The sequence below is a fragment of the Mustela nigripes genome, chromosome 10, assembly GCF_022355385.1.
Source record: "Mustela nigripes isolate SB6536 chromosome 10, MUSNIG.SB6536, whole genome shotgun sequence".
In the NCBI taxonomy this organism is placed as follows: domain Eukaryota; kingdom Metazoa; phylum Chordata; class Mammalia; order Carnivora; family Mustelidae; genus Mustela; species Mustela nigripes.
In genome coordinates, this window is record NC_081566.1 from 14,857,742 (window position 1) to 14,885,558 (window position 27,817).

At 44.7% G+C, this 27,817-nt stretch overlaps 1 protein-coding gene across 2 annotated transcripts in view; it reads right to left on the reverse strand.

Moving 5' to 3' along the window:
* Positions 1-27,817, reverse strand: part of PTPN14 (protein tyrosine phosphatase non-receptor type 14) — a 169,756-nt gene that overhangs the window by 110,558 nt on the left and 31,381 nt on the right. Inside the window, exon 1 of one of the 2 annotated variants that reach the window (XM_059412691.1) lies at positions 2,171-2,300. The exons of the other annotated variant lie outside the window; for it this stretch is intronic. The gene's annotated coding sequence lies outside the window, so the exon portion shown is untranslated. Of the gene's footprint in view, positions 1-2,170; positions 2,301-27,817 lie in introns of those variants that run through there. 2 annotated transcript variants of the gene reach the window in all.

Genomic DNA, 27,817 nt, shown 5'->3' on the forward strand with positions numbered 1-27,817 from the left:
ATCACTTTCCCCCTAAGCAGTGGTTCTCTATTGATTATTCCGGCTCTAACACACGAAGCAAAGCAGTTCTATTTTCAACTATACGTGGAAGGGGGTGGGGAGGGAGCAAAGCCTGCGGAGACAAGGAGTTTGAAAAAGCCCCCAAGTCACCATTGAAAAAAACAATCATCTCCCCATTCCCTGCTTTGAGGATCACTGCCCTTAAGTCTCTAGAGAGACAGGATCTTCCCACAGGAAGGATCTCAAAACATAAAAGTTTTCACTTTTGACTTTACTGAAACTTTTAAGGCATTCAAAGCATATCTTGAATATTCAGAAAAGAAAATAATATGTTGTCTGGAATTGACTTAAAAATAACAGGGCACGGGGTCGGGGGGCATCTGGGTGGCTCAGTCAATAAGCATCTGCCTCTTGATTTTGGCTCAGGTCACAATCTCAGGGTGGTGAGATCAAGCGCCGTGTCAGGCTCTGCACTGAACATGCCGTCTGCTTAAGATTCTCTGCCCCTCCACTGCCACCCACCCCACCCTGCCCCCTGCTCCTGTGCCCATGGTCTCCTTCTCTCTCAAAACAAACAAACAGGGGTGGGGATTGTGTGAGGGGACAGATAAAGAGGTTTCGGCCATGAGAGCTGGCAGGTGCTGTGGGTAGTAGACAAGAAGATCAGGGCTCATAATATTCCCTACAGTTTTGCATGTGCTTGAAATCTGCCGTATTAAAAAGTTACGTTTTGGGACACCTTGGTGGCCCAGTTGGTTAAGCCTTAGGCTGAGGCCATGATCCCAGGGTCCTGGGATCGAGCCCCATATCGGGCTCTCTGCTTAGCAGGGAGCCTGCTTCTCCCTCTGCCTGCTACTCTCCCTGCTTGTGCTCATACTCTTTCTCTCTCTGATAAATAAATCAATCAAATCTTAAAAAAAAAAAGTTTTTATTTTAATGAAGAAATATTTCTTAAATGGTACTTAATAAAGCAATCTGGCAAAACAGAAAACAGTGCCCACCTTTTGGGGTTATGTTACAGAAAAAAGGGTCACACTTCTCCCTCCATGCAAACCCCCCTTGCCCTTCTGCCAAAAAAGCTTGCATGTAACTACATCAAATTGACAGCAATCGTTCTGCATTCTATTTTTAAAAGATGGCGAGAAAAATTCTTTCTATAGGGGAGCCTGACAAGTTGGATAAAATGCAAAGAACAATCATGCAGAGAAGGGTTTCTTTCCGCGCAACTCGCTTATTTCTCGGAACACCTGACTTCGGCTCCCTTGTCTGATGAGCTTTCCCTGTCTATTCACGCCAGGAATGCTTTGTCCTAAGAGACTCCACCCTTCTTTGAGAGCCCGAAGGATCGGCCACTCTCCCAATCCAGCTGAGTTTGCAGCCAGGATCTGTCCCCACGGTGATGTGCCCAGGAATGTCACAGCTCATCACAGATAGGAAGCAGAATGGGAGAGTCCTGCGAGGGTCGGAACACTAAGGCGGCAATAATGACCACCTCCATTTTTACTTTTTTTTCTTTTGAAGATTTTATTTATTTATTTGAGAGAGAGAGAGAGAAGAGAGCACGAGAGGGGAGAAAGTCAGAGTGAGAAGCAGACTCCCCGTGGAGCTGGGAGCCCGTTGTGGGACTCGATCCTGGGACTCCAGGATCATGACCTGACCCGCAGGCAGTCACCCAACCAACTGAGCCACCCAGGAGCCTGAGCACCTCCATTTTTAGAGCAGATACAATGACGGAAGCATTCTGCTACGCATAACCTGCAATGGCCCTAGAAAATGGCTATTCCTAACACCCCCATTTTAAGACTAGGGCACCAAGGCAGGAGAGGTTCAGACTGTGCCCAAAATCACACAGTTACTGATGACACTATCTGACCCTGTGCTCTAACTCAGCCCTAAAACCATGCTAAAAATACCCAGAAAGGGGGTAGAAAACGACCTGGTGATATAAAAACAACAACGACATAGCCAACAACCACATTCTGTAAAGAGGGCTTGCTTCGCCATGGCGTCTGCGGTCTGTCTCTGCTCACCCAGAGGAGACTCCATTGGGATATGGCAGAAATGCAACCTGAGCCCCAGGATGTTCTATGCAGAGGGCATGGCAGCAGAATCAGGGTCCTGCCCCGTCACAGCCTCCCATACCTCCGCCCCCCAACCCAGTGCCTCTTACCTAGACAACCTTCCTTCTACGGTTCCAGCCGGTGCTGCAGAGAGGGGTGATCCCGGCCCGTCACACACAACCTCTTCCAAAACCAATATGAGAAACACAATCGCAGGAGCAACCGAAGAGGCTTCCCAGCCTGTTCACATGACTCACTCGTCAAAACAAAAGAAACTCGCTGAAGGTAAACATACCTCCAACGCGCTTCACCCTCCTCCAGGATGTGCACCCTGGAGGGACAAAGCTGATCGAGAGAGGGGCTCTTCGTGAGAGGCTGTCACCAGGGACTTCCCTCGTTAGCAAAGTTTTCCACACCTCCCTCTCCCGTTTCCTTCCTGCCCATGCCTGAGCTCCCTCAACTTCGCTCACATGTCCAGGGCTTTCGGATGGGAGGACTCCCTGTGTCACTTCCTATCCAAACAGACGCAGCAGCCACGCCTCTCTGCCAACTCTCTCTCCGAGTGCACGCAGCGTCCAGCTTCCCTGGCTTCTCTGCCCCCCCCCCCCAGTGAACCCCACCCAGAGGTGGCGAGGTGACTTCCCTGCATGAGGCACTTACAGGCTGCAGAACCACAGCTCCACGGCCACCTCGGTCTCTGCATTCGTACCCCGGGGGGTCACGATGCCCCCTCCTGCACCGAGCTGCTGGGTCAGTACCGTTAGTAATAGATCAAGTGCAGATCAAGACGGTGAGCTCTATTCCTCAGTCCGCAGTCGCTGTCCTTGCTGTTCCTGTCACCAAATACTGCAGGAAGCCCACGGAAACCCAGACTGCCAAGGGTCCCAAGAATAAGAATTACCCTCCAACAAGCCCACGGCTATTGAATTTTTTTAGAGATAAGGCGAGTTCTCGCAAAGAGACAAAACACGGATGCAAAACAAGCAACTACAGGTCTCCAGGACGGGGAACCGTGACTGGGAACCGTAACAGGATGCTCGGTGGACTTCGGACACCAGTGACCGCTGCCGTGAGTCAGAAATAAAGGCCAGCGGGGCCCAAAGCGTTACAATGCAATCACTTCTCCAGCACCAAGACATTGAATCAGAGCGGAGGAAGAATGGAAACAGGTAGGAACTGGTGCCAGCTGGTACAGAGTTGCATAATTCCAGCTGACGTAACCAAATGCTCATTACTAATGGGAGAAAACAAAGCTTCTGAACCCAGGCGGTCAGGCTACAGGTTGGCATCGACAGACTAGGTAGACCACCCGCGCACCTGCACGCACGCGCACGGGAAGGCCGTCGCAATCGACCTTTCTTCTCTCTGTCCCCTGCCTACGAGAGACACACACACCACCGAAGTGGGTACCTGGAAAAACGCATGGCATACGAAGCAGCTCTCAGGGCCACTACAAAGAAGAGGCACCTGCTTTCCCGCACAGCGACTTGGCGGTGGTAGAAACAATTTGTTAGCAGACTAACATTCCTGTTACTGTTGATGACCTCACGACGGCAAGTGCTCAGCTGTCTGCGTCCGTGTTAAGCAAGCCGGGGCCTCTAGAGACAAGATGCTACCTGCGGGACGGCTCTCTCCCTGGGCGGGGGAAGCCTGCGGCCCTGCAGGGTGTGGGAACAGGAAGCAGCAGGAGGGCAAAGGTCAAGTGCTCGGGTTCTCAAGGTGGACTCTTAGCTCTTAAAAACTGAGAAACTTAAACATGTACGATTTCTAACAAATGCATATCTGACAAAGAGAGCAAACACTACACAGAGTAAACCGACTTCAAGAGGCTCCCTTTGCTCTCCTGACTTATGCCTATGTTTCAGAATGTTAAGGATTTCCAACCTCCCTGGAAATAAACCCCGTCGACTGAAATCGTTGTACCTAAGCAAAAACGTCCCTGGGAAAAGAAACGCCTGTCTATTCTTCAACTAGACTGTGCAAGGCCAGAAAACAACAACGCTTTCTACAGCCTTTAGGACCCCAAATCCCCCTGCCCTATAATTAACGCGTACTCTAACTCAGCAGTGTCACTTCAGGGAAGTGAAAGCGATGAGTCTTCAGGATTACGTATAAGGATGGTGCAGTAAACAGTGCCTGTAATGGAAGGCGGGGGACGAAAAACACCTTAAATATCTGTAATAGTTACGACCAAATTAACCCTGGCATAGCCACATTATTTGGGTATTGTTAAGCAGTTATGAAAAATCAGCTAATAAAAAAATCTAAAAAAAAATCAGTTAAATCTGAATCCATGAACTCAGAGTAACACCCATTAAAGATTCTATACCTACTGGTTCATTGCAAAAGTTGTTGGGTAATACACAAGCAAAAGCAAAGCTAGTCATTGTGTATGGGTTAATGCTTACACAAGGCTTGGAGAAAAGTGTGGAACATGTCCATCCTCAGAGGGATAAAAGGGGAAGCAGAACATCGATTTTGCCTTATTCAATCTTCAGAGTATTACTGATGTGTTAAATCAAAAACCCCATTATGTTAAATACTGCCTCTCCTGGGGCACCTGGGTGGCTTGGTCGATAAAGTGCCTACCTTTGGCTCAGGTCCTGGTCTCAAGCCCCAAGTGCAGGGGAGTCCAGCTCCTTGCTCAGCGAGGAGCCGGCCTCTCCCGCAGCCCCTCCATCCTCTTGTGCACACGCATGCACGTACTCTCTCTCTCTCTCTCTCTCAAGTAAGATCTTCAAAAGTAAAACAGTAAGTAAATAAATACTACCTCTCCTAAGTACTAGCTATGAAAAAAAAATTGGGGAGAAGTCTTCCTTCAGGAGTAAATTCTATCAGTCATCATTTACCATAACAGCTATAGGATCATCTGAGTGATTACCGTGTGCCAGAATTGAGCTAGATGTTCCCAGGCACCGTACCATCTGACCCCCTCAGTCCCAACTTACAGACAAGGAAACTGGGACTACATAACCTGGCCAGAGTTCCAAAGCCAGCAGGAGGCAGAGACTGGCTCCAAAGGTCAGTCTTCACAACTAAATTATACATACAGTAAGATGCACCTTGACCATATATGCCCCCTCACAAATAACAATACTTAGAACACAATCTCGTTAACCACATGGCTTTTAGCACCATATAAATCACACCTTGACTAAGAGCAAAAGTAAAACAAAACAAAACAAAGCTTGGGATCAAACATTCCTTTTCAAAACTGGAATTAAAACCAGTTAAATCCTGGGACTTCCATGAGTTTTCCTTCTTTTGAATTATTAAGCCTAGAAGGCCATTCTTTTTTCTACTTTAACTAAAAATCTTAATCATCTTTAATCCTTCCTGATTATAGATAATTATAAAGAATTGAAAATTATAGAAAACTAGGAAGGAAAAAGAAAAAGAAAAATCAATTTCAAACTTTTTTTTTTTTTTAAGATTTTATTTATTTATTTGACGGAGATCACAAGTAGTCAGAGAAGCAGGCAGAGAGAGAGAGGAGGAAGCAGGCTCCCTGCTGAGCAGAGAGCCCGATGCGGGGCTCGATCCCAGGACCCTGGGATCATGACCTGAGCCGAAGGCAGAGGCTTTAACCCACTGAGCCACCCACGCACCCCCAATTTCAAACTTTTGCATACTTCATCCCATTCTTTTAATTACATATATTTTAAATTTGTTGACATAGTTGGGACTGTACTACAGCATCTGCTATCTTTCATTCTGTTTACTATTTATTATTTTTCCTTATTATTTCTGAAAAACTTACTGAAAGTTGCTCAAAAACAAGTTTAAGCTGTTACATAACATTCCACGATAAGGATCAACATTTATTTATTGTTGAAATGCTGGCTTGGTTCTGATTTTTTGCAATTGTTCAAAATGATTTGCCTATACCTCTGAGTCTTTCTTTAGGGTAGATTCTTTTTTTTTTTTTTTTTTTTAAGATTGTATTTATTTATGTATTCCTTTATTTATTTATGTATTTATTTATTTAATAGAGAGAGCGTGAATGAGCAGGGAGTGGGGAAGAGGGAGAAGTAGACTCCCCATCCCCATTGAGCAAGGAAGCCTGACGAGGGGCTTGATCCCAGGACCCCGACTCACAAGGCTGGATGCCAGAACCCTGGGATCTTGACCTGAGCCTACAGCAGATGCATAACCATCTGACCTACACAGGTGCCCCTCTAGGATAGATTCTTAAGGAAGAGAGTTATAAGCCAAAAGCTGTATGTTTCTAGAAGTCTCCTACTGCATGTCCCTAAACTGATTTGCAAAGGACTGTCAAATGCATAAGCTATGAAAAACTGCTATGATTTCCATTTCTATACCTGCAAAATGATTGAAATACTGGGTTTTCTCAAGTGCTTCAATGTCAAGCTGCATAACATAGACCAGATAGGACTCAAACTTGGGAGTCAAAAGCACCAAGACCAGGTTACAGCTTTCTTTTCTCTTCCTGGGTTACCAAAAGCATAGCTCCTCAGCAAGGCAGAAGAGTTTTCCTACAGGAAAAGTTCAACCCAAAAAGGACATAACAAAATCCTAAGGTGAGAGCAGATCTGGGCAGCAGACTGTCCCCCCAAATCCAGCCTGCAATAAACAGGACCCGTTCCCTGATTAGCTGCAGCGCTACATCACAGTATCACAACCTCAGAAGTAGCAATCTGAGGGGAGCTTTTATAAAATACAACACAGGGTCCTCCGTCAAGTGGTGACTATGGATTTACTTGGCCTGTACATCAAATGACTGTACTTCCTCATATTTATATATCGTTTCCTCAAATACCATTATTCACTCAGTACAGACTCCTGATTGTGCGAAATCCCAAAGAACAAGTAAGGACACCGGCCCTGCCTACCAGGCAGTAGGAAATGCTGGGCGAGGATAAAAACGGAGCAACACACAGGCTGGGCAGCTGTGAAGACATGAGCCCAGACACAGGCAAGGGTGAGCAAGAAACAAGGCGGGGATGAAAATGCCCACCAACCACCCGGAGCCCACGCTCTGGTTCGGGATAACCCACAAAAGATAGAGGAGGGCAGGGCAGGCGGCCAAGGCATATGGCTCAAGAAGAAAACAAAAGATCATCCAGTATGGAGAGATTCTGACTGAAGATTATGTTGAAGCTCATTTTATTCTACATAAATGCAGTATTTGAAGCAAGAGCAATGGGGAGCGCCAATAAATTCAGCACCGGGCAAGAATAGAAATTAAAATATTCTATTCATCTTACTAGTACATATGATTTCTTTTTAATTGTCCCACTGAAGCCAACACTGGTCCTCGAGAGCACAGCTGCATGGACGTTAGCCTGTCAATGCAGTAAAGGAGGATCCTGACCCCGCACCTGGTGAGCAGTGGAGGCCTGAGCGAAGGGGGAAGATTCCACTCTACCACCCATGCCTGGACCCGCTCAAGGGAGAATGAACTAATTTGGGAAGAAAAAAAAAAAAAAAAAAAAACCCCTTCTATGCTAAGAACTTTTAGAAACACATCAAAGGGGGGGCGCTTGGGTGGCTCCGTCGTTTGAGTGTCTGATGTTGGTTTCTTATTGGTTGTGAAATCCAGCCCTGTGTCAGGCCCCACGCTCAGCCCGGAGACTACTTGAGATTCTCTGTCTCTGCCCCTCCCTCCACAGACTCTCTCTCTCTCTTCTCTCTCTCTAATACACAAGATCTATATTAAAAAAAACATACCAAAGCAAAATTATTCGGGATGCCTGGGGGGTTCAGTTGGTTAAGCATCTGCCTTCAGCTCAGGTCTGAGGTCCTGGCATGGAGTCCTGCATCGGGGTCCCTGCTCTGCGGGGCGCCTGCTTCTCCCTCTACCTCTGCCTCTCTCTCTCTCTCATCTCTCATGGAAAAAAAAATAAAATAAAATCTTAAAAAAAAAAAAAGCAACATTATTCAAGATGGCTATACTTTGAAGGCTCATTCCAGTAACAATCTTTCGACCGTATTGAAATTTCTTCTTTGTACAATATACGGACATCTCTACTGAGGATTTTATCTCTTTTCTCCATGAAGCCTTTCACCCTGGAAAGGACAACTGGGAACCATCATCTCCGTATCACACTTTCTTATATTTAACATTCTTATTACGACACTCACTGCTTCAGATTCTCCGACGTAAATACTCCTACCTTGCTTGTCTTCTCTTTTGAGGTACTAACTAGTTCATGGCCCTGTAATCATCTCTGTGGTTTCCTGGTCACTCTAAATCCTTCTTGCTTTCTCTTCCTTGAAGAACTAAAAGGAGGCACGTTATCTTTACAACCTAAATCAGGGGATGGGCTCAGTTCAGAAAACACAGAGCACACATGTTGGATTTGCCTGTGAAATGTTCGCTTGAATGAAAAGATCACTTACTAAAGACACCAAAACAGAATCTAACCATGTTCTCATTTGTGTCAGATAATGAAGAAGAATGTGAGAAAGGAAAAAGAAAGCATGAAGTGGGTGGGGAATATCTAGGCTGAATTACTTGCTCCGTCTGGTTGCCTGAATCCAGTCAATGATTAGAGAGAGCTACAAGTTGGGAGACAACCAGGTTTAAGTGGCAAAACAAAGAGGTTTCCCCAGTTGAAAAACCACTTCAAATCATGGAAGGGAATGTAATACAAATGCTACAAGCTGAATGTTTGATAAAACAAGGCGGGTTTCAGAAACCCCACACCAAAAATAAACAAAAATAAAAACAAAAAAACAAATACAGAAGGGAAGAACCTGGGAGAGTAAGCTAGACGGGCCTTCCGGAAGCTTAACTTGGAGAGGCACAAGGTACCAGGTGTTGGTCTTGTTTTGTGAGGTGGGTAGGTTGTTTTGTTTTTGTGAAGTATGTAGGCTGTGAGTTGGGAAGGAATTGAAAGTAGGGTAATTGTCTGAATGTCTTTATAAGGAGGTGTTACTCCTCCCAGTCCAGATGGCACAGAAGTCAGAGGGCTCCAGGCGGAGAGAGAGAAGGGGGCAGGTGAAATATTCTGACAGGACCGGCTCACGTGGCGAGTTGTGTAAGAGGAGTTCCTTAAAGCAGCTGGAGGTATGTGGGAAGTCTCGGTCAGATGTTTAAAGAAAACCAAGCAAATGCAAAGGTGAAGCATTTACAAACTCAAGAAAAAACAAAAACGTGTCCAAGAAAGAAACCCCAATCTAAACACCACACTTGGCTACGCCATAAACATTACCTGCGTATTTATACTAAGCAGAAAGCACTGAACTGAATCCAACCGGAGTGTTAGAGCGACGATTCTGGAATGACGGTGGCCAGGAAGATGGGGTATAGATGAGCTAAGGTCCCTCTCTGCCGTGGCCACCACCATCATCAGGGCGAACACGGTTGGAGCACTCAGCAGCTGTTAGAGTTCTTACACTGAGTCCTCCCGAGTGGCCTTGTGTCTCTCCCAGGAGTTGGCCACAAAACAGAAGTCATCATGTAGCCTCCCAGACGAGCAAAGAAGGGTGTTTCTCTAGCAAGGAAAGCCTCCTGGGAATGCCCTGCAGTCGGCCTTTGGAATTCTTTGAGCAAGGACAGGAGGAACATCCCACCAACTTCAGCAAGTCCGGGTCAGAAGCAAGCCCTCATCAGACAGGAGGAGAGGCACACAGAAGGGCCAGTGGGAGAAGTGGACCGGAAGCGAACTGACCTTGCCCTCCAACTCCCCACCTCCACCACCCAAATAATACAGAAGTTTAATCTCAATGCAAGCACACATGTCTTTTATACTGAACCTAAACCCATGAAGAGCAAGGCTGAAGACATCCAGCCTTTCACAGGTACCTGGTGATCCCCTGAGCTCAGACATCTACAGACGCTGGAACCATTAAAAGCAGTATTACTGAGAGGGTCGATGTTATGATTACAATGTTCATGACCAAAGTCATGCCCTAATTCTACCAGAAATTCAAAAACTTGGAATTTAAATTTAATTTAATGAAAATTTTCCTAGTATTTATTCTTTTATTTTTTTTTTAAATTTCAGCTTTATTGGAGTATAATGGCATACAAAATTATAAGATATTAAAAGTGAATGCCATGTCAGAGGGGTAAGCCTCTGCCTTTGGCTCAGGTCATGATCTCAGGGTCCTGGGATTGAGCCCCACGTCAGGCTCTCTGCTCAGCGGGGAGCCTGCTTCCTCCCCCCTACCCCTGCCTGCCTCTCTGCCTACCTGTACTCTCTCTCTGTCAAATAAATAAAAATAAAACTCTTAAAAAAAAAGTGAATGCCATGATTTGAAACACAAACATACTGTGAAAAGATTCATATATTGTATATATTATATACATATATACTTATACACACACACACACACACACACACACACATATAATGACTATGACTCCAATGACTATGGCTCTGGTCTTGGCTTCAAAGGAATTTTAATTTAAATCCATGTATGTTGTATATATTAATTATACTTTGTGTCATATATTGTGAAAAGATTCCAGAATCATCTCACTAATACTCTGGTTAGATTCAGTTCGGTGCTTTCTGGTCAATATAAATATGTAAGTAATGTTTACAGCTTAGCCAACTGTGGTGTTTACACTGGGTTTTCTTTCTTGAACACATTTTTGTATTAAAATCAAAATTCTGGATCTTGACCTTTTTTTGAAATTATAGTTACCATTTCTGGAGCATCTCCTCCAAACTAAACTCGGTGCATTCGAGTACTCACATCACCAACCCTGTGGTAGGTATTTGACCCATTTAACAGATGAGTCAACTGAAGCTTACAGAGTGTAACTCACTTAAAAACATACTAGCTAGCGAAGGAATTCAGTCTCAGTGAGGCGACGTAGTCTCCTATCTTCCATAATATCTTAAAGGAGCCTGATGAAGACTCTTCTACAGAGTCTGGAGGCTCCAGGGAAGTCAGTCTCTGCCGATGGAAATCTAACTTCGAGCTTGTGACCGACTGACAGTGTTGTAAACAACTAGTTAACCATGTTAAAAACTATAGACTTTGAGCGCCTAGGGTTAGGACAATGGGAGCGAAGTGCTAGATGACCCCAGGGTCAGAAGAAAAAGCAAGAATTGAGATTAGAAGGAATGGAGAGGGAGGCGCCCCAGTCTTCACCCACCGGAGCCCGGTGTTTGCTCTAGACATATGCCTGCTGTTTACATTGTTCCTCCCCCGTTCCTCTGTTTCAATGACAAAAACAGCCTCCCATGGATCCTCACGTTCCTCCCAAAAGTGAACGGAGGCCCATCTTATACTGTAGTGTTAAAAAAATAAACCACAACATGGGAAAGGTCTCAGATATTTACACGACCAACTGGCAGAGCCCAAGGTTTAACTTTGGCACTTCTCAGGAAATCCAGAAACGCTGACCCACTGTCACCCAGAGGCGAGGACCTTCTACCTATTTGTATTAACTCTGCACACGTTGGTCAAATTCTTCAAAGCACCTTTTCATTCCAACAGAATAAAAAATACCAGATAAACACGGGAAGTGATGAATGTGTGGATTAACTAGATTGGGGGTGGGGGGTGTGAATCTTTTCACGATGTATATGTATAACAAATCACGCCATTCACGTTAAATATCTTACAATTTTATATGCAGTTATGCTCCAACAAAGCTGAATTTAAAAAAAATTAGAAGAATAAATACCAGGAAAAAAGGTAAGTGCAGGTGTGAACATAAACCGTGCTTCTCTCGAGCCAGTTCCAGTATGAAAACAAGTTCCAGTCGTGTCACTGATTCATGGACAGTTCACATACGGGTAGTGAAAGGGAAAGGGAGGAGGAGGCAGGGAACAGCTTACTGGAAGTCTCAAAAAATTAGCCAGACTAGAATTAAGGAAAGTGAATCAAAGACTTGGAAATGCAGTATAAGAGCAACAGGGGAAAGGGGCTTACTCAACCCATGCTTTGCAAATAGCACAGGAAAAGATCTGAAAGCATCTTGTTGCAAGGTAACATGCTCACAGTGACTTAAACCTCAGCCAGCAGCGTGGAAGGGCCCCTCACCAACAGGCTCCAGAAGGGGAGGCAGGAGCCATCAGGAGGATCCACAGAAACGGACGCATCTGAGAGAGGGTTGGGGGAAGGCAGTGCTGGGTTGCCTGCCTGGTCCACCACACCTCCCATAATTCTGTCCCCGTAACAAGAGCGAGAATGAAATCGGAACAGAGCTGGAACCTCAAGTCCATGCCCTTAAGCCCTGTAACCACTCGGTGCAAAGACCTCACGGTCACATCACACTAATGATGGACACAGCAGAGGACACAGCTCTGGATACACCATGTGGCATACGAGCCAACCTTATAAACAGAAGAACATTTCTATCCAAACCTGAATTTTGTACTGACCCAGGCGATCCTCCCACTTAGAAGCCAAGAGAAGGAACTGAAAGGTCAATGTGTTTTCCCTTGTTAGATTTAAGATTCTATTTCAGGCTAATGACCTAACCTACATTTTTTTTTTTTAAAGATTTTATTTATTTATTTATTTGACAGAGATCACAAGTAGGCAGAGAGGCAGGCAGAGACAGAGAGGGGGAAGCAGGCTCCCCGCCGAGCAGAGAGCCTGATGCGGGGCTTGATGAGGGGCTCGATCCCGTGACCCCGGTACCATGACCCGAGCCAAAGGCAGAGACCTCAACCCACTGAGCCACCGAGGCGCCCCCTAATCCACATTTTAAAAAGAAATTCATTACTGCAAATATTTATCCAGGACCTACTCCGTACCAAACACTAGGCTAGACAACAGGGACAACACTATTTAAGAAGACACACAGCTGTGCTGTCCTTACAGAGCTCCCCTACCTAAGACACCTTCACTCTCTCTAAAACCACCGTCTGCACAGGCGCGCCAAGGAACTGAAATTAAGCAGGGCAGTGCTATGTCTGAGCATATAGAAATCACCGAATAGGGACACCTGGGTGGCTCAGTTGGTTGAGCAGCTGCCTTCAGCTCGGGTCATCATCCCAACGTCATGGGATCGGGTCCCACATAGGGCTCCTTGCTCCGCGGGGAGCCTGCTTCTCCCTCTGACTCTGCCTGCCACTCTGTCTGCCTGTGCTCGCTCTCGCTCGCTGTCTCTCTGACAAATAAATAAATAAAATCTTTAAAAAAAAAAAAAAAAGAAAGAAATCACCGAATAATGCACCGGCACAAGTCTTCTCTTTTCTTCACAATATCTGCCTTTCTGGAACTATCAGATGCCAGCACGTTAAGGAGGACCACCAACTTGCACGCACTCGACTCATTTCTTCCGGGCGATGGCCACGTGTCAGAGAGGGTAGATACAAAGAGTCCGACACGGTTCTCGTCTTCAGAAGCTCATAAACTAACGAGGATGAATTCTTGAGAATCAGCAGGCAAATAGCCTTCTCTGGAAAGAGGTTTGACAGCTGGGTTTAAAAGTTTTTTGCAAAACTGACACAAAGTAATCTTCTTGCCTTTTTCTCCTTACAAATGTCTCTATAACGAGCACCGACCTCGGAACAGGCTCTTGACTTCGCCACTGTGCTGAAACGCACTCCATCCATCCAAATGAGCTCGCGGCCCCGTCTCCAAATGTGAAATTCAGTCCACCCTCCCACGACGGCATCCAAAGACATCAGGATTTTCCCTAGTGTCTGCTGCAGCTAATGCAGCTTCTAAAGATTAAATACAGCAGCTCAAGGAAGGTCCTTTAAGAGCAGCTCCTTGTCTACCTAAATAGCGAGGAGGAGGAGGAGGATGCTGATAATGGCGGTGAGTTCTAACTGTGTCTTCAATGACAGCATTTACTCTCTGTCAAGCCCTGCCATGATTACAGCCCTACGGGAGAGGCATATTAGTTATCCTCATTGTACAGATGGGGAAACTGAGGATTGAAGAGATTGGGCTCAGGAACACAAAGCCAGGATACGGCAGAGCCAAGCCCAAATGCTTACCCATTGCACATGGCCTCCCTCTGCCACCCCTCCCCCGCATGCCCCGAACACCTGCACCGCTGCCGTCTCTATCCTCCGTGCAGTAAAGTGCTCTTCCCTCCGAAAGACCCTCCTTCCCAGTCTGTACTCATGCGGAGTCACCTTTCCAGGCAACCCGTCCAGACGCCCCCTCTAAGGTCGGCGGATGCCTCCTGTCTGGATAGGCTCCGCCCTGGGCATGGACCCCCTCTCCCCCAGCACTCTCCCATTATAGCCATTCTGTTACGAGCTGCTCAAGGCCCTGGCCATTTCGTGTTCAACTCTGCAGCCCCACGGCCCAGTGAGAGCACTTACGCATAGCAGGCAGCAAATCAACTGTGTCGCTTGGTTGAACAAATGAACGAGGAAAGAGAATGCAGGCTAAGGGCTTCTTCCAGGATGGTCTCCGGAACCAGAAATCCCTGAGTTCAAGTCCTGACTCCACTTCTTACTGACCTGTCCAATTTACTCCCCTTTCTAAGCCTCAGCATCTCATGGATAAAATGAAGGCTATCAAGTACCACCTACCACAAAAGGCTGGTCCGAGGGTTCTGATTGGGCAGCCTGGCTCAGGAAGTGGCACACAGTATGTGCTCCATCAATGTTAGCTATGAGTAGTAAAGGACAGGTCAAACACCTGCTCTCTAATGATAACGAACTTTAGGTATGCCTGGGTGGCTCAGTCGTTAAGCGGCTGCCCTCGGCTCAGGTCATGATGCCAGGGTCCTGGGATTGAGCCCCGCATCAGGCTTTTTGCTCGGCGGGGAGCCTGCTTCCCCCACCCCCGCCCCTGCCTGCCTGTGTTCTCTCTGTCAAATAAATAAATTCTTAAAAAAAAAAAAAAAAAAGAACTTTGCCCCCAATAGTCAGCTTCTCTGTCCCCTCCAATCTCAAGGCTCTGAGCAAAATACAAAGTCAGCCCTCTTTTGATGTGGCTGGGGGATGAAGGCTCATTTCCACAACCACTCCAGGTCCCTTCAGACCTAAACATTTAAAGATCATTTAGATTGGGGGGCCTAGGTGGCTCAGTCATTCGTGTGGCAGGCTGTTGGTTTCAGCTCAGGTTGTGATCTCAGGGGTCCTGGGATGAAGTCTTGCATTAGACTCCCTTCTCCCCTACACAGCCCTCCCCCCCTCTCTCTCTATCAAATAAATAAACAAAATCTTTAAAAAAAATCATTTAGGTTTTTCCAGGAAACTTTGAGGGGGGGAAGAAAACATAACCTTTTCTCCCAAGACAAGATCTCCTTGGGAATGGAGAACCTAGCTCCGAAAACAGCGGTTGCTTGTGTAATACTTACCTTTGACAGAGCACTATCAGTAACTGCAACACGTGCATCACTAGGTCAGAGTTTAAAATACTAGTCATTTGTATTTTTCTCTCGTGTATATACACAGAATGGGAAACACTTCTGTTGGCTAACGTATGGCCAAGGATATTTTAATGAATATGGCATAACTGACTTCATATGGTGTAACTCTATATTCAGTGGCTTAGGAATAATTTGTTTTTAAACACATGTCCCTGGGATGATGCCTGAGTGGCTCAGTTGTTAAGCATCTGCCTTTGGCTCAGGTCAAGATCCCAGGGTCCTGAGATCAAGTCCCGCACGGCTCCTTGCTCAGCGGGAATCTACTTCTCCCTCTGCCTGCTGCTCCCCTGCTTGTGTGTTCTCTCTCTCTCTCTCTGACAAATAAATATACATAAATAAATAAAATATTTTTTAAAAATCACTAAAAAATAAAGCAATATTTTCCTTAATACGTTTGTAAAATCTACAGATCTCATTATAATCACCAAGTAGGACCAAGAGCTGAATGGTCAAAAATATCGCAGTGTCTCAAAGGGAGTCCAAATAAGAAATAACAAGCCATTAATCTGCTCCAGGAAAAACTGCTTTTGGACAAGACTGCAGCTGTTAAATTCAGATGGGGCAGGGAAAAAAGCTTTTTTGAAACAGTCACCATTTGCTATTTTAATATATTTTTTCACACCCACAGATAAGCAACACTTCATGTTTCTTTTCTAAACATAAAAATAAAACTCTCCTGGCATTCTTGGTCCTGAGCTTGTAATGTATTCAGTAACTTTCCATTTTACTTCTGCACTCACAGATTGAGAAAAGTACTTCGGTCCTTAACAAAAATATTTATGCTCTGAAGTATTTATTGCTTCCAAATAACTAGATCCCAGAGTACGGATGAGAAAGGTATCCAAGAGGAAATGGGGAATAATAGCGGGCAAAGTGTTCTAGAGCAGAAGGTCAAACCACGGAACACACTTTGTAACTGTAACAGGATAGGGCTGGAAACCGAGCAAGGCTCAGCCCAGCCCAGCCCTGCCCCACAAGGCAGGGAATTCTCACTCCAGTGAACACTGACCGTAAGCATGACCAACTCGACACACTGGAACCCCTCAGGGAAAATGAGTTACTATTACCTGCCCAGTATCCAAAACTTCAAATACATTAGCAGATCACTGGGCTTCTGTTTCTTCTTTTTTTTAAAGCAACACCTTTATTTTCAAATAAAACATTACAGATAAAAGCAGAACTGACTTCCTGACACCTGCGTACCCTCTGGGACAACCCCCTCCCCGGTCCCACCGCCTGCGACCTCCAAAGTGACCAGGAAACACTATTTGAAAAGACACACTAAAAGAAAGCTGGAGAAAGATTTGTAAATCCTCAAGAAAAAAATTCATCTGGAACATGTAAATTTCCATCATTCAATTTTAACTTAATAACGGAATTGCTCTGTGAAGTCACAAGAATCCTACACAAAAATATGCCAATTTCCATGATTAAACTTAAGACAGAAAGGAATAGAATTCAGCCATCCGATCAATCTAGCTCAGTCTAAATGCAAGAGAACAAAGTTATAAAAGCACTGCGAGAAAATACATTATAAATGTGAAAGTAGGGAAGCGTTTCCTAGAATCTCAAACTCTGAAACTGTATCAGATTTTGTTACAGCATTTTAAAGTGCCTTATGACTAAAGACAACCTAAAGCAGGTGACAAAATAACCACCTGGGAGAAAGATCTTGCAACACATGTAACACACAAAAGTTAGTATGAAAGAAATGCTAAAAACCAGTAAGAAACTAGAAAAAAGACCGTTTACAGCTGAAAGAAATAGGCTAAGAAGCATATGAAGACATTCAATCTCACTATCAGGAAAATGTAAAGTAAATACAGAAGAGGTCATTTAAAAAAATCTCTCAAGTTGTAAAAAAAAACAAAACTAAATTTAAGAGACTGATCATTTTCAGTGCTGACAATATAGAAGTGTTATTTATTAGAATAACACTTTTTTAAAAGATTTTATTTATTTATTTGACAGAGGTCACAAGTAGGCAGAGAGGCAGGCAGAGAGAGAGAGAGGAGGAAGCAGACTCCCTGCTGAGCAGAGAACCTGATGCGGGGCTTGATCCCAGGACCCTGAGATCAGACCTGAGCTGAAGGCGGAGGCTTTAACCCACTGAGCCACCCAGGTGCCCCAACACCGTAAGACTTTTTAAAGGGAAATCGGACAACACCTGTGAAAACTTAGGTGTGCGTGATATTTTACCAATATGTCCACTTCTAGGAATCTGTTCACAAGATTCTTCATGCATCTATTTAAAAGAAAAATGTTCATCTCAGCATTCTTTATAATTGGGAAAACTAGATACACTAGGGGGTTGTATGGAACATGGTGCAAATCTGGAGAAGAACGCGGACCAGCACATACTCACGAAACAGGGGGCTGACCGGTATCTCTGACAGCGAAAGCGAGTTCAGCATCACGCATGGTTTGGCTCTGCTTCTCATTTGTGTTTTAAAACTTTCTTTACATTTCATATTCCCCATGTATGTGCAGAGCACACACCCCAAACATTAGCTGCTGGTAGGGTGAAAAGGGAGAATATAAAGCTACATTGGGGCACCGGGGTGGCTCAGCCAGTTAACGTTTTGGCTCAGGTCCTGACCTCAAGGCAGTGAGAAAGAGCCCTGAGCCCTGAGCACGGAGCAGGCTTGAGATCCCCTCCCTGTCCCAGCCCCTCTGCCCCTCCCTCTGTTCTTGCGTGCTCGCCTTCTCTCTCTCGCGCATAAATAAATAAAATCTTTATTTTTAAAAAAAGCACAAAAACCTACATCAGCATGTTGCTCCCAATTTAATTTCTCACACACATGGACATAAGAACTGATGGAGTAATTACATATGGTTGGCAGGATTCTAAGTGACTTTGATTTGCTGCTTTATGAAATTTTCCTCTATTTATTACATTTCCTATTATAATGATCATTATTACTTTTATACTCAGAAGAATATTAAGAGTTAGGCTTCACATGTTACAATGAAGCGCTTGAGGGGGCTTAAAAGAAAACCTGAGAAAACAGTATTTATTGAATGTTATTATTTGTGTCCCAAGAACTAGGCCAAAAACATAGGGCAAAGCCGAGAGTTAAACCCCTCCTGGCTCTTTCCACTCTAACATTTTGATTCTTCTGACATGATAAAAACATGATACAGATTAATTATAATAAAAACATATCATTGAGTATGGGAGCTAAATGTTGCCCCACATCAATAAAAGCTGGAATTACAGAAAGTTCCATGGGAAAAAGGCAACACTGAGTGAATCTTTTTTTTTTTTTTTTAAGATTTTATTTATTTATTTGACAGAGAGAGAGAGAGAGGGAGATCACAAGTAGGCAGAGGCAGGCAGAGGCGGGTGGGGGAAACAGGCTCCCTGCTGAGCAGCGAGCCTGATGCGGGACTCGATCCCAGCACCCCGAGATCATGACCTGAGCCGAAGGCAGAGGCTTAACCCACTGAGCTACCAGGCGCCCCTCACTGAGTGAATCTTAAAAGAATTCAGAGCAGCATAAAAGAGAGAGGATGTGAGTCTAGTTTCTCAAACTACCTCATTACTCATCTGTTCTCAGTCTGATAGCTCTCTACATTCGAAAACTGCCACGTCAAGCGGCCATCTTCCAAAAACAGGCTCAAATATGACAAGCAGTAATGACGTGTCTATTGAAACATACTTAAATATCCACATATGTTTAAATATGCACATTTTCTAATTCTCAAATTCCTACTCCCAAGACTTCAAAGCCCATCCTCTCCACAAGATACTCCTATATAACCCTGATGTTGTCACTTCCATGGCAAGCAATTTGGCAATACCTATGAAAATGACAAGTCCACAAGCCTTTGACTCAGCAACTCCGCTTCTAGAAATTTACCCGAAGACTCACGCATGTGTGAAAAAATTCTTTGAAATTGCAAAATCTGGAAACAACCTAAAAAGTCCATCACAGAAGACAGTGTAGACAATGGTGAGTCCAAAGAAGGGAAAAATGAATGAAGAGGTCCTTTATTTCCCTGAAATGAATAGGTTCCAGGATGAGAGATCATACCCATACACAACAGGGGCCGTGTAGTGCACCGGCGGTGTGGGAAAAGGAAGGCAGGGATATGCAGGTATGGTTGTATGTATACAAAATACCTCTGGGCAACCATATTAAAAACTATAAGCAGTGGACCTCTAAGAGGGGAACTTGAGACTAGAGAACAGGATAAAGACTTTTTTAAAAAATTGTATTTATTTATTTGACACACAGAGAGAGATCAAAAGCAGGCAGAGAGAGAGGGCAGGGGAAGCAGGCTCCCCACTGAGCAGAGAGCCCAACTCCGGGCTCGATCCCAGGACCCTGAGATCATGACCTGAGCCGAAGGCAGAGGCTTAACCCACTGAGCCACCCAGGCTTCCCAGAATAAAGACTTTTTAACGCATCGCCCTTTGTGTTTTTAAAATTTTGTCCTATTCTTTTCACCCATTTGAACAAAAATAAATATAAGTTTATAATACATTTCTCTCTGCCCTCTAAAGAAAATTTCAAAGCCAATACTTTATACAGTAAAATTAGCCCTTTATGTGAACTCAGGAAGTCAGCAGAAGCCCAAGCAACAGCAATTCTTTAAACGGTTGCTTGTCAAACTCTCTGTAACGTTGTATTATTTCTAACTAAAGTCTAAATTTTCTAAACATGCCTATGAGGCCATTCCTAAAAAGAGAATAATACTCGGTTTTGTTTGATGTCTTTGAACACAGAGACACCCTTCACGTTACAGGAAGCTCCTACAGGAGCGCTGGCTCCTGGTGGCCCATCTGTCCCAGGCACTTGAGGAGGGGAAAGGGCAGACAGTCCTACCTGTGTTTCCGCCCAACTCATGTGTGACACTCTCTCATTCTAGGCAACGAGCCATCATTTGAGTTTATGGCCTTTCGGTTTTATGCTCAATTCCAAAACATCAGCGATGATGTGCCCAAGAAGAGTTCTCTGCAGAACGTTCTCCCAGATAAGCAACACACACCGACATGTGTTCGTGTCACGGACACATCTGTGGCAATTAGGATAGATACCTGGAAAGTGATCTTAGCAGCCTGGTTGGGACAAGGGATGGACTCGGGCCCCAGATCCTTAACTAGAAGAGTCTACCCTGTTCCCTTCCAAGCCAAGTCTTTCCTCTTCTCTACGACAACCCTAGGTCAAGTCAAATTTTGTTTAAACCCCCACCCCCAAATTCCCAGACTCTTCCACAGGATGTGGCTTCACATTCCTGCCTGGGTTCTACGCACGAGGCTTCCTAACATCAGGGCCACACTCTGAGCAACACAAGGAAGTCACCAACACCTGCCTCTGGGGCTCCGTAAATCATTCTTTTTTGGCTCCTTATACCAGCAGTTCCAAGATCACTGGACTACTGAATAAGGTGGGGGGGGAGGATGTCTCTTGAGAAGAACAATGTTCTAAGGTGTCGGAACCACCAAGGAGCAGACAGACATGTTCAATCATCAAGTCTCACCAGATTTCAATGACTTCATGAACCTTAGCTATCTCAGAAGGGGAGAAGCAGGTACTTCATTACAGCCCACGTATGGTCTTCATAAGAAAGACTAAAAGAAACCGGAAGCCAGCAAAGGACTGATCTGGAACTATGTCTGGGGTATGTGGGGCCTCAGGTCCCCGCATCAGTAGTGGGAGGAAAACACAGAACTTGCTCTGGAGGACGGTTGTGCACACTACAAAAAAGACTTAAAAAGACATCTGGAAGGTGGTAATCATTCATTACTGTTTGTTTTTTTTTTTAAAGATTTTATTTATTTGAGGGGTGCCTGGGTGGCTCAGTGGGTTAAAGCCTCTGCCTTCGGCTCAGGTCATGATCTCAGGGTCCTGAGAACGAGCCCCATATTGAGCTCTCTGCTCAGCGGGGAGCCTGCTTCCCCCTCTCTCTCTCTGACTGCTTCTCTGCATACTTGGAATCTCTGTCTGTAAATAAATAAATACAATCTTTGAAAAAAAAGATTGTATTTATTTGAGGGACAGCACAAGTAAGGGGGAGTAACAGAGGGAGAGGGAGAAGAAGGCTCCCTGCTGAGCAAGGAACCCCACATAAGGAGGCTCGACCCCAGGACCCCAGGATCATGACCTAAGCTGAAGGCAGATGCCTAACCGACTGAGCCTCCCGGGCACCCCTATTCGTTACTGTGAAAACACTCAGCATGAAGGAGTCACCACACTCCACAGTAAGTCTAGAAAACTAAATAAAGACAAAAACATATTCTGACTGACAGGCTGTGCAGTCTGAAGTCAACACCAAAGTTTAAGGGAAAATATAGCAAACAGTGAAATTCATCTAGCAGAACTGGGCAAAACTGCCAAATTCATCTCTTAATGTTTTCGTAATATTACAGTGTGACTATAACAATTTTATTGTCTCACAAGCTGTATGAGAGCTGGAGAAACAGAAAACTTCATCAGCAGAAACACAGTTAAGAATTTTATGCACGAGCAGCTGTCAACTCTTTAAGACGTGACCCTATGCCTGTCTTATACCTGCAGAATTGCTACCCAGCACTGTACCTGGAACATAGTAAGAGCTTAATAAACAGCTCCCAAGGAAATGAATGGGGATCACCATGTGGGGTACAGAGAAAAACTAACTGAAATCCATTTTCCATTCCGTATATTCAATCAATTCCAAGAAGGGTTATTTTGAACTTTTTTTTTTAATTGTGGTAGTTAAGTGTATCGACTTTAGAGACAGAGATGTGGGTTCAACCCACCTTTGTCCCTTACTAGCTCAGCAAGTGATGTGCAGTATGTGTGCGTGTGTGTGTGTGGGGGTGTGGGGGTGAGAGAGAGAGAGAGAGAGAGAGATGTGCATTTTTAAGGCCTATTTTCCCAGGTGCAAAATATGCCTCATTTTCCTGAAACACAGCTCACAAAGTGGCAAGACTTATACATGAAAAACAGATGCAAATAGTGCCCAACACGTTCGTAAGCCTTGAAAAATGTCTGCAATATTAAACATTTCTATAATTTAAAAGCTAGGTTAAAATGATAGGCAGTGTAATTTAAGCTTTGGAGGAAATACAGCACCTGTCAAAGGACTGAGAAGAAATGATCAAAACAAAGGCATAGTGATTTGATCATGTAAAATAGTGTAATAAATCATCGCATGATAATGTTAGAAATATCAGCAGCACAGAAAGTATCTATGGGAAAATATAAACGAAGCTGCACCATCACTGTCATGGCCATTATTTGTACAGGCTATAACCAGATTTCCTTCTAAGTTCTTTAACAAGATGGAAAAAGCAAATGGGAGGTTGTTGAAATTTGTGATTCAAAAGCTTATCAGTATAGAAGGTCCATCAAAAATAGCAACAGCTCTAACCGGACAAAAGCAGATAAAGTATCTCAAAAGAAAATGCCAACCAAAAAGACAAAATCCAATGAAGCGAAGGATTCCGAGCTTTAAATTCAAACTGTGAAAATCACACCGTTAGTTTATATTTGGGGAAACAGGTCACTGAAAGCAAAATTAAGGTACAACTTCCTTAAAAATAAGTAATGATAACAATAAAATGGCAAGCACTACTTGGTGTTTACTACAACAGAGACTATCTTGAGTACTCTATTAAAAATGAGCTCATTAAATCTTTAAACAGTCTCCAGTGACACAATAGAGGTAATCCGAGCTCAGTGCCTGTTGACTCTGCGGTTGGGGAAAGACATTCTGGCCTCTCAGACACAGCTCAGTCTTCAGGAGGCCTGGACCTTATTTAAACATAGCCATAAATTTACCGGCAGCTGCCTCTCTTCCATTCTTATCTCCAGTACGCAGGTGTGCATGTGCAGGACAAGATCAACTTTAAAAAAAAAAATAGTTTAAGAAGCAGAAAAATCGAAACCAGCACTCCGATTCCACTTTAAATCTCAGTTCAGGACTGTCCCATTTCCGCAAAGTGAGCACGTGAGCATGCGGTCCTGTGAGCTCACTTCTGTTACGTTGGCCTGGGAAGAACCAGGTGGGACAAGTAGGAAAATCCTAGGACATCTTGAGCCGCAGGAAAAACACAGACCAATATCAAGAATGATCGGGAGTCGTCTTATTTTATCTGCACATGACACATTCCTGTCTGTTCAGCAGCAAAGACACCTGACTTCACCTACGCCAGGAAGGTTTGCCTCACGTCTTTTTAGTCCTTTATTTTAGCTCACAGGTGAGCTTTTAGAGTAAGGACATGTTTCCTCAGGCTCTAACCGCTTCGATTACAGAGTTTTCTTGCCACTGAGAAGTGGGAGAAACAGCTGGGACACTGGTACCTTCGCCAAACTGCAGCATCAGGAGATGGCCGAGACAGGCCACCAGGTCCCAGTTCCTCCCCACGCACACAGAATGTGGCAAACTCAACCTGAGACTAAAGAAAGGTCTTCCAACTTACATTAGAAATACAAAGCAATTGCCACTGCCTCCCGCCATCCACCCCTGAGAAGACCTTCACACCGCACTCAAGGAGCCAGAACGATGAGGGGGTGACTTCCGTCTGTCACCATGTACCAGACAGGGAACCCTGTCGCTGCTGCATCCAAGCACCTAGCCTGGCCCCTGGCAATGAGCTGCTGCCCCAAACGCACCATTACTGAGGACCCACTACTCACTGGGGACTTCGGATGCATTATTCTTCCCTAATCTTTGACAGCGAGGTGCTGGAAGTCTGTGTTCTTCTCAGTGCACCAAAATTGACTCCCGCCCTCCATCGCCTTCTCACAGAGGTCATACCCAACTTGGAGCAAGCAAACAAAGGACAGACATCACAGAAACAGGACTTCCAGGACCAGAAAGTCCACAGACTGATGTCCCGGCCCCATCTGTTCGTGTAAAGGGTAGGACACCCATCAGCCAGGACGCAAGGCCCTTTGGCTAAATTACGCATTTCCAGTGTGAGTGTGCCACTCTGCCTTGGGGAGTGGGGAACTAGTGTGAAGGAGGCATGGCCCCAGCCGAGGCCAAACTCAAGGACAGACCAAGAAGTAAACAGGTGAACAGGTAAAGCGTACCCCAGGATAAGGAACAGGTCTGCAAGCTGGGGAGTCTTTCTGCAGGAGGCAAGGTACATACTGAATTGGAGGACAGTTAAGATTACCGAGGATTAGGAGAAAAGTAGCTACAGTAGGGCAAGGAAGAGGTTTGGGACTACGGCATACACAGGGTGAAGGGGGACGAGAATCTTAGGTTGACTCAAGTACTCTGTTTAACGCGACAGGAGGTGGTGACACACCATCTCCAAAGTAAGAAACAGAGAGGAAAGGAACAAGTGTGAGGAGAAAGCCAATGAATTCTGTTTGCACCATTCTGAGTTTAAGATCTGCAGTCTATCTACACAGCTAATCCAGGAGGCAGTGGGAATGTGGGGGTCCCTAAGAAAGAGGGGCATGAGTTACAGAGGAGCTCAGAGGGGTAGTCTGGGAGATGGCTAGGAAAACAGATGCCAGATCACACCCACAGTCAACAGGTGATCGGTGGAGGAGAACCTTCAAAGAACAGTGACAGAAATACCCAGGGTAGGAGGAGGAATGCCAAGGGGGTCCAAGAAAGTAACGCTTCGAAGAGGAGCCTGAGGTCGATGTGGAATTCCAAAGTAAAGTCAAATAAAATACAAACAGAGAAACACAGACCACGGCCATTATGAGATGTCCAGTCCCCATGGCAAATGCAGTGTCCAGGGAGAGAGAGGGCCACCAGCCAAGTACACGGAGCCCAAACCTGAACAGGAGATGCAGAGAGCCCTGTCTGTTGCGGTTAACACCGAAGAACATAAAATGGTTTTTTATACTGGTCTCTACACAACCCAGATTGAGCTAAATGAGGATTTGGTAGCAACCATTCTACTTGTCCCTGGAAAGGGCAAACTATTCATGGATATCGCCACCTGCTTCCTTTGCAATGAATGAGTCATAAAACTTCTGTGCCATGTGAATTTTATTTGCAAAAGGAAAATAAAAAACCTTTGCAGTCGCACAGATTTCAGAGAACCAGCTATGGAAGGTACATGGTCTTAGTCAAAGGTAAGGAATGGTTAACCATTACTCATTCTGAGCAGTGGGTCTCAAAGATGAGGTATTCCGTCTGGCATGTTGTAGGAGTTAACCATTAACTTACCGGCTACCAACAGCCCCCACAACCCTTCCCAGCCCTCTGGGTCCACAAACTAGACACTGAAAAGGCAGGAATGCCTGCTGTCGCAAGGCTGCAGATACGGTCATTCCCACATCAATGCCCTATCAGTACAGGACATCTCAGGAGTCAAGATCTCGACCTAAGCACCTTTTTTCAATTACTCCTGAGTCAGCAGGGGTTCACCCTAGAATATTAAGTTCTAGAATGAAATTTTCAAGAGGTATATAGAACATTTTTTTTAATCCTAAAACTACAGATTAGTTGTCACGGAGTGAAATTTACTCTTCTCCAGGATTTAGGGGGTTTAGACAGTAGCATTATTTTCACCAGACTGATTAAATCCAACTTTCTTTTGTTCTAATCAGCACCGACCTAATGATACAGTGGGGGAGAAGATCATTGATTTACTTTCCTTACATGGCTAATGTAGTTTCTTGATCCTTTCTAAGTACCTTAAGTTCTGTCCCTATGAGATGGTCCACATTCTGAGAAAAAGAGTCACTTCAGCTCTGCTTCACCTCCCTTGCCCTCGACAACCTCAACTCAAAAGCTCCATCCTATTCCAGACAATAGTGCTCTCAGGATGAGAAAGGATCCTTCTACAATGGACAAATAGCTAGACATCCTCTCAACTCGTTTGTACTTTTTCTGGGTAGGCCTAAGCCTAGGCCAGAACACAGTAGGTCCTCCACAAATAAGTATTACATTCTTTAAAAAGTTAGAGCCAGAGGCCAGGGTTCCTGGCTTTAGTTTCTGATTCTTCGATGGTTCCTCAAGCTAAGCTGGTTAGATGAGGTTGTGCATTTCCGTGCAGGAGAGAACACCATCACAGTGAGAAGATGCTTCCGTGCTACACCAAGGCGATCATAGGAAATACCCTTTACGGCCCTTGAAAGCTCAGATTTAAAGCTACTAAACAGTCAGATACAGAACAGTGGCCAAAAAGCACCCAAAAAGATGCTCAATATCCCCAGTCCTTGGAAGAATGAAAGCCAAAACCACAGTGAGATCTGACGTCATCTCCATCAGGAGAGCCACAATCCCCAAAACAAAACAAAATCAAAGGAATTGACAGCAAAACCAGAAAATAACAAGAGTTGACAAGGATGGGGAGAATCAGAACTTTCCTGTACTATTGAGGCAAATGTAAAATGGTATAGTCATTATGGAAAATAACACAGGGGTTCACCCCAAAATTTAAAATAGAACTGCCATACAATTTAGGAACCCCCCTTCTGGGTATACACCCAAAAGAACTGGAAGCAGAATCTCAAAGAGGTACTTGCACACCGATGTTCCTGGTGGCACCACTCACAACGGTGCAGATGGCAGCCAAGTGGGTACTGAGGATGAACATATACACACAGTGTGGTCTCTCCATACAGTGGAATATGACGCAGCCTTAAAGAAGATGGAACTTCCGATAACGCTACAACACAGATGAACGTTGAGGACATTATGCTAAGTGAAATAAGCCAGTCACAGAAAGACAAATACTGTAGGATTCCATTTCCATAAGGCACCTAAAATAGTCAAATTCATAGAAATGGAATGGTGGCTACGAGGGCTTAGGGGTAGAGTTTTAATTTTGAAAACTAAAGTTCTAGAGATCGGTTATACCACAGTGTACCTTGATACTACTGACTTGTGTACTGACTTGTGTACCTTGATACTACTGACTTGTATACTGCAAAATGGCTAAATGGTAACCACAATCTTTTTTGAGGATTTTTATTAACCACAAGTTTTAAAGATTTTTTTTTTAAGATTTTATTTATTTGACAGAGAAAGAGTGAGCACAAGCAGGGGGAGCTGCAGAGGGAGCGGGAGAAGCAGACTCCCCACTGAGATGGGAGCCCGATATGGAGCTCTATTCCAGGATCCCAGGATCATGAAATGAGCCGAAGGCAGACACTTAACCAACTAAGCTGCCCAGGAACCCCTAAAATTTTTTTAAGATTTTACTTACTTATTTATTTTAGAGAGAACATGAGAGGTAGGAGAGGAACAGAAGGGAAAAAGCAGAGGGAGGGAGGGAGAAAGGGGGTAAAAATCTCCAGCAGATTCCACACTGAACGCTGAGCTCGGCACAGGGCTCCATCTCACCACCCCAAGATCACGACCTGAGCCGAAATCAAGAGTCGGATGCTTCACAGACTGAGCCACCCAGGCACCCCAAAAAGAACTTTTTAAAACAAATAAACAAAAACTAAGAAAAACACCAGGAATGCTGGTCGGAACACCAACTCAGACTAAAGAGGTTTTAACCTTTGAAGTATATCTGATCTATAGATTTAGCTAAAATGTGACCTGGTCCGGGATAGGAAGCAGCAGA